General features: G+C 45.4%; 1 long non-coding RNA gene and 11 other non-coding genes across 12 annotated transcripts in view; 11 read left to right on the top strand and 1 right to left on the bottom strand.

The window, feature by feature from the left end:
- Positions 1–20070, bottom strand: part of LOC125709654 (uncharacterized) — a 209376-nt gene that overhangs the window by 151224 nt on the left and 38082 nt on the right. The gene's annotated exons all lie outside the window — the stretch shown is intronic.
- On the top strand, positions 2212–2293 carry trnal-uag (transfer RNA leucine (anticodon UAG)). Its single transcript has one exon. It is a non-coding gene; the product is annotated as a tRNA-Leu (tRNA).
- trnal-uag (transfer RNA leucine (anticodon UAG)) lies at positions 4993–5074 on the top strand. The gene has a single exon. It is a non-coding gene; the product is annotated as a tRNA-Leu (tRNA).
- trnal-uag (transfer RNA leucine (anticodon UAG)) lies at positions 6538–6619 on the top strand. Its single transcript has one exon. It is a non-coding gene; the product is annotated as a tRNA-Leu (tRNA).
- trnal-uag (transfer RNA leucine (anticodon UAG)) lies at positions 8701–8782 on the top strand. The gene has a single exon. It is a non-coding gene; the product is annotated as a tRNA-Leu (tRNA).
- Positions 9319–9400, top strand: trnal-uag (transfer RNA leucine (anticodon UAG)). The gene has a single exon. It is a non-coding gene; the product is annotated as a tRNA-Leu (tRNA).
- Positions 10864–10945, top strand: trnal-uag (transfer RNA leucine (anticodon UAG)). Its single transcript has one exon. It is a non-coding gene; the product is annotated as a tRNA-Leu (tRNA).
- Positions 12409–12490, top strand: trnal-uag (transfer RNA leucine (anticodon UAG)). Its single transcript has one exon. It is a non-coding gene; the product is annotated as a tRNA-Leu (tRNA).
- trnal-uag (transfer RNA leucine (anticodon UAG)) lies at positions 13954–14035 on the top strand. The gene has a single exon. It is a non-coding gene; the product is annotated as a tRNA-Leu (tRNA).
- trnal-uag (transfer RNA leucine (anticodon UAG)) lies at positions 17044–17125 on the top strand. Its single transcript has one exon. It is a non-coding gene; the product is annotated as a tRNA-Leu (tRNA).
- trnal-uag (transfer RNA leucine (anticodon UAG)) lies at positions 19207–19288 on the top strand. Its single transcript has one exon. It is a non-coding gene; the product is annotated as a tRNA-Leu (tRNA).
- Positions 19825–19906, top strand: trnal-uag (transfer RNA leucine (anticodon UAG)). The gene has a single exon. It is a non-coding gene; the product is annotated as a tRNA-Leu (tRNA).

Raw genomic sequence — 20070 nt, forward strand, 5'->3', positions numbered from 1 at the left:
TATGAAGGTTCTTCATATGAGCCGAACTGCAAAATAAGGAATAACATGGGTAGTGTGGCCGAGCGGTCCAAGGCGCTGGCTTTAGGCTCCAGTCTCTTCGGAGGCGTGGGTTCGAATCCCACCGCTGCCATGTTTAACTTCTAATAAGCCTGATTGTCTGTATTTGTCTAGAGAAAGTTTCCTCACACTAAAAATGCATGTGCGTGTCTGATGTGACTTTCTCATGTTGCCGACTCATTGGAGTTCGACCTCGGTTCAACACAAATCAGCAGACAAGACCTGCCTGTTTCTCTTAGGATACCTATTGTATATAAAGTTTCTTCATATGAGCCGAACTGTGAAATGAAGGCTGACATGAGTAGTGTGGCCGAGCGGTCCAAGGCGCTGGATTAAGGCTCCAGTCTCTTCGGAGGCGTGGGTTCGAATCCCCCCGCTGCCTTGTTTAACTTCTAAGAAGCCTGGTTGCCTGTATTTGTCTAGAGAAAGTTTACTCACACTTAAAATGCATGTGGATATCTAATGTGACTTTCTCATGTTGCCGACTCATTGGAGTTCGACCACGGTTCAACACAAATCAGCAGACAAGACCTGACTGTTTCTCTTAGGATACCTATTGTGTATAAAGGTTCTTCATATGAACCGAACTGCAAAATAAGGAATAACACGGGCAGTGTGGCCGAGCGGTCCAAGGCGCTGGATTTAGGCTCCAGTCTCTTCGGAGGCGTGTGTTGGAATCCCACCGCTGCCATATTTAACTTCTAAGAAGCCTGGTTGTCTGTATTTGTCTAGAGAAAGTTTCCTCACACTAAAAATGCATGTGGGTGTCTAATGTGACTTTCTCATGTTGCCGACTCATTGGAGTTCGACCACGGTTCAACACAAATCAGCAGACAAGACCTGCCTGTTTCTCTTAGGATACCTATTGTGTATAAAGCTTCTTCATATGAGGCGAACTGTAAAACAAAGACTGACATGGGTAATATGGCCGAGCGGTCCAAGGCGCTGGATCAAAGCTCCAGTCTCTTTGGAGGCGTGGGTTCGAATCCCAGCGCTGCCATGTTTAACTTCTAAGAAGCCTGGTTGTCTTTATTTGTCTAGAGAAAATTTCCTCACGCTAAAAATGCATGTGGGTGTCTAATGTGACATTCTCATGTTGCCGACTCATTGGAGTTCGACCACGGTTCAACACAAATCAGCAGACAAGACCTGCCTGTTTCTCTTAGGATAACTATTGTATATGAAGGTTCTTCATATGAGCCGAACTGCAAAATAAGGAATAACATGGGTAGTGTGGCCGAGCGGTCCAAGGCGCTGGCTTTAGGCTCCAGTCTCTTCGGAGGCGTGGGTTCGAATCCCACCGCTGCCATGTTTAACTTCTAATAAGCCTGATTGTCTGTATTTGTCTAGAGAAAGTTTCCTCACACTAAAAATGCATGTGCGTGTCTGATGTGACTTTCTCATGTTGCCGACTCATTGGAGTTCGACCTCGGTTCAACACAAATCAGCAGACAAGACCTGCCTGTTTCTCTTAGGATACCTATTGTATATAAAGTTTCTTCATATGAGCCGAACTGTGAAATGAAGGCTGACATGGGTAGTGTGGCCGAGCGGTCCAAGGCGCTGGATTAAGGCTCCAGTCTCTTCGGAGGCGTGGGTTCGAATCCCAGCGCTGCCATATTTAACTTCTAAGAAGCCTGGTTGTCTGTATTTGTCTAGAGAAAATTTCCTCACGCTAAAAATGCATGTGGGTGTCTAATGTGACTTTCTCTTGTGGCCGACTCATTGGAGTTCGACAACGATTCAACACAAATCAGCAGACAAGACCTGCCAGTTTCTCTTAGGATAACTATTGTATATAAAGGTTCTTCATATGAGCCGAACTGTAAAACAAAGACTGACATGGGTAGTGTGGCCGAGCGGTCCAAGGCGCTGGATTAAGGCTCCAGTCTATTCTGAGGCGTTGGTGCGAATCCCAGCGCTGCCATACTTAACTTCTAAGAAGCCTGGTTGTCTGTATTTGTCTAGAGAAAGTTTCCTCACACTAAAAATGCATGTGGGTGTCTAATGTGACTTTCTCATGTTGCCGACTCATTGGAGTTCGACCGCGGTTCAACACAAATCAGCATACAAGACCTGCCTGTTTCTCTTAGGATAACTATTGTATATGAAGGTTCTTCATATGAGCCGAACTGCAAAATAAGGAATAACATGGGTAGTGTGGCCGAGCGGTCCAAGGCGCTGGATTTAGGCTCCAGTCTCTTCGGAGGCGTGGGTTCGAATCCCACCGCTGCCATGTTTAACTTCTAAGAAGCCTGGTTGTCTGTATTTGTCTAGAGAAAGTTTCCTCACACTAAAAATGCATGTGGATGTCTAATGTGACTTTCTCATGTTGCCGACTCATTGGAGTTCGACCACGGTTCAACACAAATCAGCAGACAAGACCTGACTGTTTGTCTTAGAATACCTATTGTATATAAAGGTTCTTCATATGAACCGAACTGCAAAATAAGGAATAACACGGGTAGTGTGGCCGAGCGGTCCAAGGCGCTGGATTTAGGCTCCAGTCTCTTCGGAGGCGTGTGTTGGAATCCCACCGCTGCCATATTGAACTTCTAAGAAGCCTGGTTGTCTGTATTTGTCTAAAGAAAATTTCCTCACACTAAAAATGCATGTGGGTGTCTAATGTGACTTTCTCATGTTGCCGACTCATTGGAGATCGACATCAATTCAACACAAATCAGCAGACAAGACCTGCCAGTTTCTCTTAGGATAACTATTGTATATAAAGGTTCTTCATATGAGCCGAACTGTAAAACAAAGACTGACATGGGTAGTGTGGCCGAGCGGTCCAAGGCGCTGGATTAAGGCTCCAGTCTATTCTGAGGCGTTGGTGCGAATCCCAGCGCTGCCATATTTAACTTCTAAGAAGCCTGGTTGTCTGTATTTGTCTAGAGAAAGTTTCCTCACACTAAAAATGCATGTGGGTGTCTAATGTGACTTTCTCATGTTGCCGACTCATTGGAGTTCGACCGCGGTTCAACACAAATCAGCATACAAGACCTGCCTGTTTCTCTTAGGATAACTATTGTATATGAAGGTTCTTCATATGAGCCGAACTGCAAAATAAGGAATAACATGGGTAGTGTGGCCGAGCGGTCCAAGGCACTGGATTTAGGCACCAGTCTCTTCGGAGGCGTGGGTTCGAATCCCACCGCTGCCATGTTTAACTTCTAAGAAGCCTGGTTGTCTGTATTTGTCTAGAGAAAGTTTCCTCACACTAAAAATGCATGTGGATGTCTAATGTGACTTTCTCTTGTGGCCGACTCATTGGAGTTCGACAACGATTCAACACAAATCAGCATACAAGACCTGCCTGTTTCTCTTAGGATACCTATTGTATATAAAGGTTCTTCATATGAACCGAACTGCAAAATAAGGAATAACACGGGTAGTGTGGCCGAGCGGTCCAAGGCACTGGATTTAGGCTCCAGTCTCTTCGGAGGCGTGTGTTGGAATCCCACCGCTGCCATATTTAACTTCTAAGAAGCCTGGTTGTCTGTATTTGTCTAGAGAAAGTTTCCTCACACTAAAAATGCATGTGGGTGTCTAATGTGACTTTCTCATGTTGCCGACTCATTGGAGTTCGACCGCGGTTCAACACAAATCAGCAGACAAGACCTGCCTGTTTCTCTTAGGATACCTATTGTGTATAAAGCTTCTTCATATGAGGCGAACTGTAAAACAAAGACTGACATGGGTAATATGGCCGAGCGGTCCAAGGCGCTGGCTCAAAGCTCCAGTCTCTTTGGAGGCGTGGGTTCGAATCCCACCCCTGCCATGTTTAACTTCTAAGAAGCCTGGTTGTCTGTATTTGTCTAGAGAAAGTTTCCTCACACTAAAAATGCATGTTGGTGTCTAATGTGACTTTCTCTTGTGGTCGACTCATTGGAGTTCGACAACGATTCAACACAAATTAGCATACAAGACCTGCCTGTTTCTCTTAGGATACCTATTGTATATAAAGTTTCTTCATATGAGCCGAACTGTAAAACGAAGACTGTCATGGGTAGTGTGGCCGAGCGGTCCAAGGTGCTGGATTAAGGCTCCAGTCTCTTTGGATGCGTGGGTTCGAATCCCACAGCTGCCATATTTAACTTCTAAGACGCCTGGTTGTCTGTATTTGTCTAGAGAAAGTTTCCTCACACTAAAAATGCATGTGGGTGTCTAATGTGACTTTCTCATGTTGCCGACTCATTGGAGTTCGACCGCGGTTCAACACAAATCAGCAGACAAGACCTGCCTGTTAGTCTTAGGATAACTATTGTATATAAAGGTTCTTCATATGAGCCGAACTGCAAAATAAAGATTAACATGGGTAGTGTGGCCGAGCGGTCCAAGGCGCTGGATTTAGGCTCCAGTCTCTTCGGAGGCGTGAGTTCGAATTTCACCGCTGCCATATTTAACTTCTAAGAAGCCTGGTTGTCTGTATTTGTCTAGAGAAAGTTTCCTCACACTAAAAATGCATGTGGGTGTCTAATGTGACTTTCTCATGTTGCCGACTCATTGGAGTTCGACCGCGGTTCAACACAAATCAGCAGACAAGACCTGACTGTTTGTCTTAGAATATCTATTGTATATAAAGGTTCTTCATATGAGCCGAACTGCAAATTAAGGACTAACACGGGTAGTGTGGCCGAGCGGTCCAAGGCGCTGGATTTAGGCTCCAGTCTTTTCGGAGGCGTTGGTTCGAATCCCACCGCTGCCATGTTTAACTTCTAAGAAGCCTGGTTGTCTGTATTTGTCTAGAGAAAGTTTCCTCACACTAAAAATGCATGTGGGTGTCTAATGTGACTTTCTCTTGTTGCCGACTCATTGGAGTTCGACCGCGGTTCAACACAAATCAGCAGACAAGACCTGCCTGTTTCTCTTAGGATAACTATTGTATATGAAGGTTCTTCATATGAGCCGAACTGCAAAATAAGGAATAACATGGGTAGTGTGGCCGAGCGGTCCAAGGCGCTGGATTTAGGCTCCAGTCTCTTTGGAGGCGTGGGTTGGAATCCCACCGCTGCCATATTGAACTTCTAAGAAGCCTGGTTGTCTGTATTTGTCTAAAGAAAATTTCCTCACACTAAAAATGCATGTGGGTGTCTAATGTGACTTTCTCATGTTGCCGACTCATTGGAGTTCGACCGCGGTTCAACACAAATCAGCAGACAAGACCTGCCTGTTTGTCTTAGGATACCTATTGTGTATAAAGCTTCTTCATATGAGCCGAACTGTAAAACAAAGACTGACATGGGTAGTGTGGCCGAGCGGTCCAAGGCGCTGGATTAAGGCTCCATTCTCTTTGGAGGCGTGGGTTCGAATCCCAGCACTGCCATGTTTAACTTCTAAGAAGCCTGGTTGTCTGTATTTGTCTAGAGAAAATTTCCTCACGCTAAAAATGCATGTGGGTGTCTAATGTGACATTCTCATGTTGCCGACTCATTGGAGTTCGACCGCGGTTCAACACAAATCAGCAGACAAGACCTGCCAGTTTCTCTTAGGATAACTATTGTATATGAAGGTTCTTCATATGAGCCGAACTGCAAAATAAGGAATAACATGGGTAGTGTGGCCGAGCGGTCCAAGGCGCTGGCTTTAGGCTCCAGTCTCTTCGGAGGCGTGGGTTCGAATCCCACCGCTGCCATGTTTAACTTCTAAGAAGCCTGGTTGTCTGTATTTGTCTAGAGAAAGTTTCCTCACACTAAAAATGCATGTGGGTGTCTAATGTGACTTTCTCATGTTGCCGACTCATTGGAGTTCGACCTCGGTTCAACACAAATCAGCAGACAAGACCTGCCTGTTTCTCTTAGGATACCTATTGAATATAAAGCTTCTTCATATGAGCCGAACTGCAAAATAAGGAATAACATGGGTAGTGTGGCCGAGCGGTCCAAGGCGCTGGATTTAGGCTCCAGTCTCTTCGGAGGCGTGGGTTGGAATCCCACCCCTGCCATGTTTAACTTCTAAGAAGCCTGGTTGTCTGTATTTGTCTAGAGAAAATTTCCTCACACTAAAAATGCATGTGGGTGTCTAATGTGACTTTCTCATATTGCCGACTCATTGGAGTTCGACCGCGGTTCAACACAAATCAGCAGACAAGACCTGCCTGTTTGTCTTAGGATACCTATTGTGTATAAAGCTTCTTCATATGAGGCGAACTGTAAAACAAAGACTGACATGGGTAATATGGCCGAGCGGTCCAAGGCGCTGGATCAAGGCTCCAGTCTCTTTGGAGGCGTGGGTTCGAATCCCAGCGCTGCCATGTTTAACTTCTAAGAAGCCTGGTTGTCTGTATTTGTCTAGAGAAAATTTCCTCACGCTGAAAATGCATGTGGGTGTCTAATGTGACATTCTCATGTTGCCGACTCATTGGAGTTCGACCGCGGTTCAACACAAATCAGCAGACAAGACCTGCCTGTTTCTCTTAGGATAACTATTGTATATGAAGGTTCTTCATATGAGCCGAACTGCAAAATAAGGAATAACATGGGTAGTGTGGCCGAGCGGTCCAAGGCGCTGGATTTAGGCTCCAGTCTCTTCGGAGGCGTGGGTTCGAATCCCACCGCTGCCATGTTTAACTTCTTAGAAGCCTGGTTGTCTGTATTTGTCTAGAGAAAGTTTCCTCACACTAAAAATGCATGTGGGTGTCTAATGTGACTTTCTCTTGTTGCCGACTCATTGGAGTTCGACCGCGGTTCAACACAAATCAGCAGACAAGACCTGCCTGTTTCTCTTAGGATACCTATTGTATATAAAGCTTCTTCATATGAGCCGAACTGTGAAACGAAGACTGACATGGGTAGTGTGGCCGAGCGGTCCAAGGCGCTGGATTAAGGCTCCAGTCTCTTCGGAGGCGTGGGTTCGAATCCCAGCGTTGCCATATTTAACTTCTAAGAAGCCTGGTTGTCTGTATTTGTCTAGAGAAAATTTCCTCACGCTAATAATGCATGTGGGTGTCTAATGTGACTTTCTCTTGTGGCCGACTCATTGGAGTTCGACAACGATTCAACACAAATCAGCAGACAAGACCTGCCAGTTTCTCTTAGGATACCTATTGTATATAAAGCTTCTTCATATGAGCCGAACTGCAAAATAAGGAATAACACGGGTAGTGTGGCCGAGCGGTCCAAGGCGCTGGATTAAGGCTCCAGTCTATTCTGAGGCGTGGGTGCGAATCCCAGTGCTGCCATATTTAACTTCCAAGAAGCCTGGATGTCTGTATTTGTCTAGAGAAAATTTCCTCACACTAAAAATGCATGTGGGTGTCTAATGTGACTTTCTCTTGTGGCCGACTCATTGGAATTCGACCTCGGTTCAACACAAATCAGCGTACAAGACCTGCCTGTTTCTCTTAGGATACCTATTGTGTGTAAAGCTTCTTCATATGAGCCGAACTGTGAAACAAAGACTGACATGGGTAGTGTGGCCGAGCGGTCCAAGGCGCTGGATTAAGGCTCCAATCTCTTCGGAGGCGTGGGTTCGAATCCCCCAGCTGCCTTGTTTAACTTCTAAGAAGCCTGGTTGCCTGTATTTGTCTAGAGAAAGTTTACTCACACTTAAAATGCATGTGGATGTCTAATGTGACTTTCTCATGTTGCCGACTCATTGGACTTCGACCGCTGTTCAACACAAATCAGCAGACAAGACCTGCCTGTTTGTCTTAGGATACCTATTGTGTATAAAGCTTCTTCATATGAGCCGAACTGTAAAACAAAGACTGACATGGGTAGTGTGGCCGAGCGGTCCAAGGCGCTGGATTAAGGCTCCATTCTCTTTGGAGGCGTGGGTTCGAATCCCAGCACTGCCATGTTTAACTCCTAAGAAGCCTGGTTGTCTGTATTTGTCTAGAGAAAATTTCCTCACACTAAAAATGCATGTGGGTGTCTAATGTGACTTTCTCATGTTGCCGACTCATTGGAGTTCGACCGCGGTTCAACACAAATCAGCAGACAAGACCTGCCTGTTTGTCTTAGGATAACTATTGTATATAAAGGTTCTTCATATGAGCCGAACTGCAAAATAAAGATTAACATGGGTAGTGTGGCCGAGCGGTCCAAGGCGCTGGATTTAGGCTCCAGTCTCTTCGGAGGCCTGAGTTCGAATTCCACCGCTGCCATATTTAACTTCTAAGAAGCCTGGTTGTCTGTATTTGTCTAGAGAAAGTTTCCTCACACTAAAAATGCATGTGGGTGTCTAATGTGACTTTCTCATGTTGCCGACTCATTGGAGTTCGACCGCGGTTCAACACAAATCAGCAGACAAGACCTGACTGTTTGTCTTAGAATATCTATTGTATATAAAGGTTCTTCATATGAGCCGAACTGCAAAATAAGGACTAACACGGGTAGTGTGGCCGAGCGGTCCAAGGCGCTGGATTAAGGCTCCAGTCTATTCTGAGGCGTGGGTGCGAATCCCAGCGCTGCCATATTTAACTTCCAAGAAGCCTGGATGTCTGTATTTGTCTAGAGAAAATTTCCTCACACTAAAAATGCATGTGGGTGTCTAATGTGACTTTCTCTTGTTGCCGACTCATTGGAGTTCGACCTCGGTTCAACACAAATCAGCGTACAAGACCTGCCTGTTTCTCTTAGGATACCTATTGTGTATAAAGCTTCTTCATATGAGTCGAACTGTAAAACAAAGACTGACACGGGTAGTGTGGCCGAGCGGTCCAAGGCGCTGGATTTAGGCTCCAGTCTCTTTGGAGGCGTGGGTTCGAATCCCAGCGCTGCCATGTTGAACTTCTAAGAAGCCTGGTTGTCTGTATTTGTCTAAAGAAAATTTCCTCACACTAAAAATGCATGTGGGTGTCTAATGTGACTTTCTCATGTTGCCGACTCATTGGAGTTCGACCGCGGTTCAACACAAATCAGCAGACAAGACCTGCCTGGTTGTCTTAGGATACCTATTGTGTATAAAGCTTCTTCATATGAGCCGAACTGTAAAACAAAGACTGACATGGGTAGTGTGGCCGAGCGGTCCAAGGCGCTGGATTAAGGCTCCATTCTCTTTGGAGGCGTGGGTTCGAATCCCAGCACTGCCATGTTTAACTTCTAAGAAGCCTGGTTGTCTGTATTTGTCTAGAGAAAATTTCCTCACGCTAAAAATGCATGTGGGTGTCTAATGTGACATTCTCATGTTGCCGACTCATTGGAGTTCGACCTCGGTTCAACACAAATCAGCGTACAAGACCTGCCTGTTTCTCTTAGGATACCTATTGTGTATAAAGCTTCTTCATATGAGTCGAACTGTAAAACAAAGACTGACACGGGTAGTGTGGCCGAGCGGTCCAAGGCGCTGGATTTAGGCTCCAGTCTCTTTGGAGGCGTGGGTTCGAATCCCAGCGCTGCCATGTTGAACTTCTAAGAAGCCTGGTTGTCTGTATTTGTCTAAAGAAAATTTCCTCACACTAAAAATGCATGTGGGTGTCTAATGTGACTTTCTCATGTTGCCGACTCATTGGAGTTCGACCGCGGTTCAACACAAATCAGCAGACAAGACCTGCCTGTTTGTCTTAGGATACCTATTGTGTATAAAGCTTCTTCATATGAGCCGAACTGTAAAACAAAGACTGACATGGGTAGTGTGGCCGAGCGGTCCAAGGCGCTGGATTAAGGCTCCATTCTCTTTGGAGGCGTGGGTTCGAATCCCAGCACTGCCATGTTTAACTTCTAAGAAGCCTGGTTGTCTGTATTTGTCTAGAGAAAATTTCCTCACGCTAAAAATGCATGTGGGTGTCTAATGTGACATTCTCATGTTGCCGACTCATTGGAGTTCGACCACGGTTCAACACAAATTAGCATACAAGACCTGCCTGTTTCTCTTAGAATACCTATTGTATATAAAGTTTCTTCATATGAGCCGAACTGTAAAACGAAGACTGTCATGGGTAGTGTGGCCGAGCGGTCCAAGGCGCTGGATTAAGGCTCCAGTCTCTTTGGAGGCGTGGGTTCGAATCCCAGCGCTGCCATATTTAACTTCTAAGAAGCCTGGTTGTCTGTATTTGTCTAGGGAAAGTTTCCTCACACTAAAAATGCATGTGGGTGTCTAATGTGACTTTCTCATGTTGCCGACTCATTGGAGTTCGACCACGGTTCAACACAAATCAGCAGACAAGACCTGCCTGTTTGTCTTAGAATACCTATTGTATATAAAGGTTCTTCATATGAGCCGAACTGCAAAATAAAGATTAACATGGGTAGTGTGGCCGAGCGGTCCAAGGCGCTGGATTTAGGCTCCAGTCTCTTCGGAGGCGTGAGTTCGAATTCCACCGCTGCCATATTTAACTTCTAAGAAGCCTGGTTGTCTGTATTTGTCTAGAGAAAGTTTCCTCACACTAAAAATGCATGTGGGTGTCTAATATGACTTTCTCATGTTGCCGACTCATTGGAGTTCGACCGCGGTTCAACACAAATCAGCAGACAAGACCTGACTGTTTGTCTTAGAATATCTATTGTATATAAAGGTTCTTCATATGAGCCGAACTGCAAAATAAGGACTAACACGGGTAGTGTGGCCGAGCGGTCCAAGGCGCTGGATTTAGGCTCCAGTCTCTTCGGAGGCGTTGGTTCGAATCCCACCGCTGCCATGTTTAACTTCTAAGAAGCCTGGTTGTCTGTATTTGTCTAGAGAAAGTTTCCTCACACTAAAAATGCATGTGGGTGTCTAATGTGACTTTCTCTTGTTGCCGACTCATTGGAGTTCGACCGCGGTTCAACACAAATCAGCAGACAAGACCTGCCTGTTTCTCTTAGGATAACTATTGTATATAAAGGTTCTTCATATGAGCCGAACTGCAAAATAAGGAATAACATGGGTAGTGTGGCCGAGCGGTCCAAGGCGCTGGATTTAGGCTCCAGTCTCTTTGGAGGCGTGGGTTGGAATCCCACCGCTGCCATATTGAACTTCTAAGAAGCCTGGTTGTCTGTATTTGTCTAGAGAAAATTTCCTCACACTAAAAATGCATTTGGGTGTCTAATGTGACTTTCTCATGTTGTCGACTCATTGGAGTTCGACCGCGGTTCAACACAAATCAGCAGACAAGACCTGCCTGTTTGTCTTAGGATACCTATTGTGTATAAAGCTTCTTCATATGAGCCGAACTGTAAAACAAAGACTGACATAGGTAGTGTGGCCGAGCGGTCCAAGGCGCTGGATTAAGGCTCCATTCTCTTTGGAGGCGTGGGTTCGAATCCCAGCACTGCCATGTTTAACTTCTAAGAAGCCTGGTTGTCTGTATTTGTCTAGAGAATATTTCCTCACGCTAAAAATGCATGTGGGTGTCTAATGTGACATTCTCATGCTGCCGACTCATTGGAGTTCGACCGCGGTTCAACACAAATCAGCAGACAAGACCTGCCAGTTTCTCTTAGGATAACTATTGTATATGAAGGTTCTTCATATGAGCCGAACTGTAAAACAAAGACTGACATGGGTAGTGTGGCCGAGCGGTCCAAGGCGCTGGATTAAGGCTCCATTCTCTTTGGAGGCGTGGGTTCGAATCCCAGCACTGCCATGTTTAACTTCTAAGAAGCCTGGTTGTCTGTATTTGTCTAGAGAAAATTTCCTCACACTAAAAATGCATGTGGGTGTCTAATGTGACTTTCTCATGTTGCCGACTCATTGGAGTTCGACCGCGGTTCAACACAAATCAGCAGACAAGACCTGCCTGTTTGTCTTAGGATAACTATTGTATATAAAGGTTCTTCATATGAGCCGAACTGCAAAATAAAGATTAACATGGGTAGTGTGGCCGAGCGGTCCAAGGCGCTGGATTTAGGCTCCAGTCTCTTCGGAGGCGTGAGTTCGAATTCCACCGCTGCCATATTTAACTTCTAAGAAGCCTGGTTGTCTGTATTTGTCTAGAGAAAGTTTCCTCACACTAAAAATGCATGTGGGTGTCTAATGTGACTTTCTCATGTTGCCGACTCATTGGAGTTCGACCGCGGTTCAACACAAATCAGCAGACAAGACCTGACTGTTTGTCTTAGAATATCTATTGTATATAAAGGTTCTTCATATGAGCCGAACTGCAAAATAAGGACTAACACGGGTAGTGTGGCCGAGCGGTCCAAGGCGCTGGATTAAGGCTCCAGTCTATTCTGAGGCGTGGGTGCGAATCCCAGCGCTGCCATATTTAACTTCCAAGAAGCCTGGATGTCTGTATTTGTCTAGAGAAAATTTCCTCACACTAAAAATGCATGTGGGTGTCTAATGTGACTTTCTCTTGTTGCCGACTCATTGGAGTTCGACCTCGGTTCAACACAAATCAGCGTACAAGACCTGCCTGTTTCTCTTAGGATACCTATTGTGTATAAAGCTTCTTCATATGAGTCGAACTGTAAAACAAAGACTGACACGGGTAGTGTGGCCGAGCGGTCCAAGGCGCTGGATTTAGGCTCCAGTCTCTTTGGAGGCGTGGGTTCGAATCCCAGCGCTGCCATGTTGAACTTCTAAGAAGCCTGGTTGTCTGTATTTGTCTAAAGAAAATTTCCTCACACTAAAAATGCATGTGGGTGTCTAATGTGACTTTCTCATGTTGCCGACTCATTGGAGTTCGACCGCGGTTCAACACAAATCAGCAGACAAGACCTGCCTGTTTGTCTTAGGATACCTATTGTGTATAAAGCTTCTTCATATGAGCCGAACTGTAAAACAAAGACTGACATGGGTAGTGTGGCCGAGCGGTCCAAGGCGCTGGATTAAGACTCCATTCTCTTTGGAGGCGTGGGTTCGAATCCCAGCACTGCCATGTTTAACTTCTAAGAAGCCTGGTTGTCTGTATTTGTCTAGAGAAAATTTCCTCACGCTAAAAATGCATGTGGGTGTCTAATGTGACATTCTCATGTTGCCGACTCATTGGAGTTCGACCACGGTTCAACACAAATTAGCATACAAGACCTGCCTGTTTCTCTTAGAATACCTATTGTATATAAAGTTTCTTCATATGAGCCGAACTGTAAAACGAAGACTGTCATGGGTAGTGTGGCCGAGCGGTCCAAGGCGCTGGATTAAGGCTCCAGTCTCTTTGGAGGCGTGGGTTCGAATCCCAGCGCTGCCATATTTAACTTCTAAGAAGCCTGGTTGTCTGTATTTGTCTAGGGAAAGTTTCCTCACACTAAAAATGCATGTGGGTGTCTAATGTGACTTTCTCATGTTGCCGACTCATTGGAGTTCGACCACGGTTCAACACAAATCAGCAGACAAGACCTGCCTGTTTGTCTTAGAATACCTATTGTATATAAAGGTTCTTCATATGAGCCGAACTGCAAAATAAAGATTAACATGGGTAGTGTGGCCGAGCGGTCCAAGGCGCTGGATTTAGGCTCCAGTCTCTTCGGAGGCGTGAGTTCGAATTCCACCGCTGCCATATTTAACTTCTAAGAAGCCTGGTTGTCTGTATTTGTCTAGAGAAAGTTTCCTCACACTAAAAATGCATGTGGGTGTCTAATATGACTTTCTCATGTTGCCGACTCATTGGAGTTCGACCGCGGTTCAACACAAATCAGCAGACAAGACCTGACTGTTTGTCTTAGAATATCTATTGTATATAAAGGTTCTTCATATGAGCCGAACTGCAAAATAAGGACTAACACGGGTAGTGTGGCCGAGCGGTCCAAGGCGCTGGATTTAGGCTCCAGTCTCTTCGGAGGCGTTGGTTCGAATCCCACCGCTGCCATGTTTAACTTCTAAGAAGCCTGGTTGTCTGTATTTGTCTAGAGAAAGTTTCCTCACACTAAAAATGCATGTGGGTGTCTAATGTGACTTTCTCTTGTTGCCGACTCATTGGAGTTCGACCGCGGTTCAACACAAATCAGCAGACAAGACCTGCCTGTTTCTCTTAGGATAACTATTGTATATAAAGGTTCTTCATATGAGCCGAACTGCAAAATAAGGAATAACATGGGTAGTGTGGCCGAGCGGTCCAAGGCGCTGGATTTAGGCTCCAGTCTCTTTGGAGGCGTGGGTTGGAATCCCACCGCTGCCATATTGAACTTCTAAGAAGCCTGGTTGTCTGTATTTGTCTAGAGAAAATTTTCTCACACTAAAAATGCATGTGGGTGTCTAATGTGACTTTCTCATGTTGTCGACTCATTGGAGTTCGACCGCGGTTCAACACAAATCAGCAGACAAGACCTGCCTGTTTGTCTTAGGATACCTATTGTGTATAAAGCTTCTTCATATGAGCCGAACTGTAAAACAAAGACTGACATAGGTAGTGTGGCCGAGCGGTCCAAGGCGCTGGATTAAGGCTCCATTCTCTTTGGAGGCGTGGGTTCGAATCCCAGCACTGCCATGTTTAACTTCTAAGAAGCCTGGTTGTCTGTATTTGTCTAGAGAAAATTTCCTCACGCTAAAAATGCATGTGGGTGTCTAATGTGACATTCTCATGCTGCCGACTCATTGGAGTTCGACCGCGGTTCAACACAAATCAGCAGACAAGACCTGCCAGTTTCTCTTAGGATAACTATTGTATATGAAGGTTCTTCATATGAGCCGAACTGCAAAATAAGGAATAACATGGGTAGTGAGGCCGAGCGGTCCAAGGCGCTGTCTTTAGGCTCCAGTCTCTTCGGAGGCGTGGGTTCGAATCCCACCGCTGCCATGTTTAACTTCTAAGAAGCCTGGTTGTCTGTATTTGTCTAGAGAAAGTTTCCTCACACTAAAAATGCATGTGGGTGTCTAATGTGACTTTCTCATGTTGCCGACTCATTGGAGTTCGACCGCGGTTCAACACAAATCAGCAGACAAGACCTGCCTGTTTGTCTTAGGATACCTATTGTGTATAAAGCTTCTTCATATGAGCCGAACTGTAAAACAAAGACTGACATGGGTAGTGTGGCCGAGCGGTCCAAGGCGCTGGATTAAGGCTCCAGTCTCTTTGGAGGCGTGGGTTCGAATCCCAGCGCTGCCATATTTAACTTCTAAGAAGCCTGGTTGTCTGTATTTGTCTAGGGAAAGTTTCCTCACACTAAAAATGCATGTGGGTGTCTAATGTGACTTTCTCATGTTGCCGACTCATTGGAGTTCGACCACGGTTCAACACAAATCAGCAGACAAGACCTGCCTGTTTGTCTTAGAATACCTATTGTATATAAAGCTTCTTCATATGAGCCGAACTGCAAAATAAGGAATAACATGGGTAGTGTGGCCGAGCGGTCCAAGGCGCTGGATTTAGGCTCCAGTCTCTTCGGAGGCGTGGGTTCTAATCCCACCCCTGCCATGTTTAACTTCTAAGAAGCCTGGTTGTCTGTATTTGTCTAGAGAACGTTTCCTCACACTAAAAATGCATGTGGGTGTCTAATGTGACTTTCTCAAGTTGCCGACTCATTGGAGTTCGACCGCGGTTCAACGCAAATCAGCAGACAAGACCTGCCTGTTTCTCTTAGGATACCTATTGTATATAAAGTTTCTTCATATGAGCCGAACTGCAAAATAAGGACTAACACGGGTAGTGTGGCCGAGCGGTCCAAGGCGCTAGATTTAGGCTCCAGTCTCTTCGGAGGCGTTGGTTCGAATCCCACCGCTGCCATGTTTAACTTCTAAGAAGCCTGGTTGTCTGTATTTGTCTAGAGAAAGTTTCCTCACACTAAAAATGCATGTGGGTGTCTAATGTGACTTTCTCTTGTTGCCGACTCATTGGAGTTCGACCTCGGTTCAACACAAATCAGCAGACAAGACCTGCCTGTTTCTCTTAGGATAACTATTGTATATAAAGGTTCTTCATATGAGCCGAACTGCAAAATAAGGACTAACATGGGTAGTGTGGCCGAGCGGTCCAAGGCGCTGGATTTAGGCTCCAGTCTCTTTGGATGCGTGGGTTCGAATTCCACCGCTGCCATATTTAACTTCTAATAAGCCTGATTGTCTGTATTTGTCTAGAGAAAGTTTCCTCACACTAAAAATGCATGTGCGTGTCTGATGTGACTTTCTCATGTTGCCGACTCATTGGAGTTCGACCTCGGTTCAACACAAATCAGCAGACATGACCTGCCTGTTTCTCTTAGGATACCTATTGTATATAAAGTTTCTTCATATGAGCCGAATTGTGAAATGAAGGCTGACATGGGTAGTGTGGCCGAGCGGTCCAAGGCGCTGGATTAAGGCTCCAGTCTCTTCGGAGGCGTGGGTTCGAATCCCAGCGCTGCCATATTTAACTTCTAAGAAGCCTGGTTGTCTGTATTTGTCTAGAGAAAATTTCCTCACGCTAAAAATGCATGTGGGTGTCTAATGTGACTTTGTCTTGTGGCCGACTCATTGGAGTTCGACAACGATTCAACACAAATCAGCAGACAAGACCTGCCAGTTTCTCTTAGGATAACTATTGTATATAAAGCTTCTTCATATGAGCCGAACTGCAAAATAAGGAATAACACGGGTAGTGTGGCCGAGCGGTCCAAGGCGCTGGATTAAGGCTCCAGTCCATTCTGAGGCGTAGGTGCGAATCCCAGCGCTGCCATATTTAACTTCCAAGAAGCCTGGATGTCTGTATTTGTCTAGAGAAAATTTCCTCACACTAAAAATGCATGTGGGTGTCTAATGTGACTTTCTCATGTTGCCGACTCATTGGAGTTCGACCGCGGTTCAACACAAATCAGCAGACAAGACCTGCCTGTTTGTCTTAGGATACCTATTGTGTATAAAGCTTCTTCATATGAGCCGAACTGTAAAACAAAGACTGACATGGGTAGTGTGGCCGAGCGGTCCAAGGCGCTGGATTAAGGCTCCAGTCTCTTTGGAGGCGTTGGTTCGAATCCCAGCGCTGCCATATTTAACTTCTAAGAAGCCTGGTTGTCTGTATTTGTCTAGGGAAAGTTTCCTCACACTAAAAATGCATGTGGGTGTCTAATGTGACTTTCTCATGTTGCCGACTCATTGGAGTTCGACCACGGTTCAACACAAATCAGCAGACAAGACCTGCCTGTTTGTCTTAGAATACCTATTGTATATAAAGCTTCTTCATATGAGCCGAACTGCAAAATAAGGAATAACATGGGTAGTGTGGCCGAGCGGTCCAAGGCGCTGGATTTAGGCTCCAGTCTCTTCGGAGGCGTGGGTTCGAATCCCACCCCTGCCATGTTTAACTTCTAAGAAGCCTGGTTGTCTGTATTTGTCTAGAGAATGTTTCCTCACACTAAAAATGCATGTGGGTGTCTAATGTGACTTTCTCAAGTTGCCGACTCATTGGAGTTCGACCGCGGTTCAACGCAAATCAGCAGACAAGACCTGCCTGTTTCTCTTAGGATACCTATTGTATATAAAGTTTCTTCATATGAGCCGAACTGCAAAATAAGGACTAACACGGGTAGTGTGGCCGAGCGGTCCAAGGCGCTGGATTTAGGCTCCAGTCTCTTCGGAGGCGTTGGTTCGAATCCCACCGCTGCCATGTTTAACTTCTAAGAAGCCTGGTTGTCTGTATTTGTCTAGAGAAAGTTTCCTCACACTAAAAATGCATGTGGGTGTCTAATGTGACTTTCTCTTGTTGCCGACTCATTGGAGTTCGACCTCGGTTCAACACAAATCAGCAGACAAGACCTGCCTGTTTCTCTTAGGATAACTATTGTATATAAAGGTTCTTCATATGAGCCGAACTGCAAAATAAGGCCTAACATGGGTAGTGTGGCCGAGCGGTCCAAGGCGCTGGATTTAGGCTCCAGTCTCTTTGGATGCGTGGGTTCGAATTCCACCGCTGCCATATTTAACTTCTAATAAGCCTGATTGTCTGTATTTGTCTAGAGAAAGTTTCCTCACACTAAAAATGCATGTGCGTGTCTGATGTGACTTTCTCATGTTGCCGACTCATTGGAGTTCGACCTCGGTTCAACACAAATCAGCAGACATGACCTGCCTGTTTCTCTTAGGATACCTATTGTATATAAAGTTTCTTCATATGAGCCGAACTGTGAAATGAAGGCTGACATGGGTAGTGTGGCCGAGCGGTCCAAGGCGCTGGATTAAGGCTCCAGTCTCTTCGGAGGCGTGGGTTCGAATCCCAGCGCTGCCATATTTAACTTCTAAGAAGCCTGGTTGTCTGTATTTGTCTAGAGAAAATTTCCTCACGCTAAAAATGCATGTGGGTGTCTAATGTGACTTTCTCTTGTGGCCGACTCATTGGAGTTCGACAACGATTCAACACAAATCAGCAGACAAGACCTGCCTGTTTCTCTTAGGATAACTATTGTATATAAAGCTTCTTCATATGAGCCGAACTGCAAACTAAGGAATAACACGGGTAGTGTGGCCGAGCGGTCCAAGGCGCTGGATTAAGGCTCCAGTCCATTCTGAGGCGTAGGTGCGAATCCCAGCGCTGCCATATTTAACTTCCAAGAAGCCTGGATGTCTGTATTTGTCTAGAGAAAATTTCCTCACACTAAAAATGCATGTGGATGTCTAATGTGACTTTCTCATGTTGCCGACTCATTGGAGTTCGACCACGGTTCAACACAAATCAGCAGACAAGACCTGACTGTTTGTCTTAGAATACCTATTGTATATAAAGGTTCTTCATATGAACCGAACTGCAAAATAAGGAATAACATGGGTAGTGTGGCCGAGCGGTCCAAGGCGCTGGATTTAGGCTCCAGTCTCTTCGGAGGCGTGTGTTGGAATCCCACCGCTGCCATATTGAACTTCTAAGAAGCCTGGTTGTCTGTATTTGTCTAAAGAAAATTTCCTCACACTAAAAATGCATGTGGGTGTCTAATGTGACTTTCTCATGTTGCCGACTCATTGGAGTTCGACATCGATTCAACACAAATCAGCAGACAAGACCTGCCAGTTTCTCTTAGGATAACTATTGTATATAAAGGTTCTTCATATGAGCCGAACTGTAAAACAAAGACTGACATGGGTAGTGTGGCCGAGCGGTCCAAGGCGCTGGATTAAGGCTCCAGTCTATTCTGAGGCGTTGGTGCGAATCCCAGCGCTGCCATATTTAACTTCTAAGAAGCCTGGTTGTCTGTATTTGTCTAGAGAAAGTTTCCTCACACTAAAAATGCATGTGGGTGTCTAATGTGACTTTCTCATGTTGCCGACTCATTGGAGTTCGATCGCGGTTCAACACAAATCAGCATACAAGACCTGCCTGTTTCTCTTAGGATAACTATTGTATATGAAGGTTCTTCATATGAGCCGAACTGCAAAATAAGGAATAACATGGGTAGTGTGGCCGAGCGGTCCAAGGCGCTGGATTTAGGCTCCAGTCTCTTCGGAGGCGTGGGTTCGAATCCCACCGCTGCCATGTTTAACTTCTAAGAAGCCTGGTTGTCTGTATTTGTCTAGAGAAAGTTTCCTCACACTAAAAATGCATGTGGATGTCTAATGTGACATTCTCTTGTTGCCGACTCATTGGAGTTCGACCTCGGTTCAACACAAATTAGCGTACAAGACCTGCCTGTTTCTCTTAGGATACCTATTGTATATAAAGCTTCTTCATATGAGCCGAACTGCAAAATAAAGATTAACATGGGTAGTGTGGCCGAGCGGTCCAAAGCGCTAGATTAAGGCTCCAGTCTCTTAGGAGGCGTGTGTTCGAATCCCACCGCTGCCATATTTAACTTCTAAGAAGCCTGGTTGTCTGTATTTGTCTAAAGAAAGTTTCCTCACACTAAAAATGCATGTGGGTGTCTAATGTGACTTTCTCATGTTGCCGACTCATTGGAGTTCGATCGCGGTTCAACACAAATCAGCATACAAGACCTGCCTGTTTCTCTTAGGATAACTATTGTATATGAAGGTTCTTCATATGAGCCGAACTGCAAAATAAGGAATAACATGGGTAGTGTGGCCGAGCGGTCCAAGGCGCTGGATTTAGGCTCCAGTCTCTTCGGAGGCGTGGGTTCGAATCCCACCGCTGCCATGTTTAACTTCTAAGAAGCCTGGTTGTCTGTATTTGTCTAGAGAAAGTTTCCTCACACTAAAAATGCATGTGGATGTCTAATGTGACTTTCTCATGTTGCCGACTCATTGGAGTTCGACCACGGTTCAACACAAATCAGCATACAAGACCTGCCTGTTTGTCTT

Source organism: Brienomyrus brachyistius, chromosome 16 (genome assembly GCF_023856365.1).
Source record: "Brienomyrus brachyistius isolate T26 chromosome 16, BBRACH_0.4, whole genome shotgun sequence".
NCBI classification, from domain to species: domain Eukaryota; kingdom Metazoa; phylum Chordata; class Actinopteri; order Osteoglossiformes; family Mormyridae; genus Brienomyrus; species Brienomyrus brachyistius.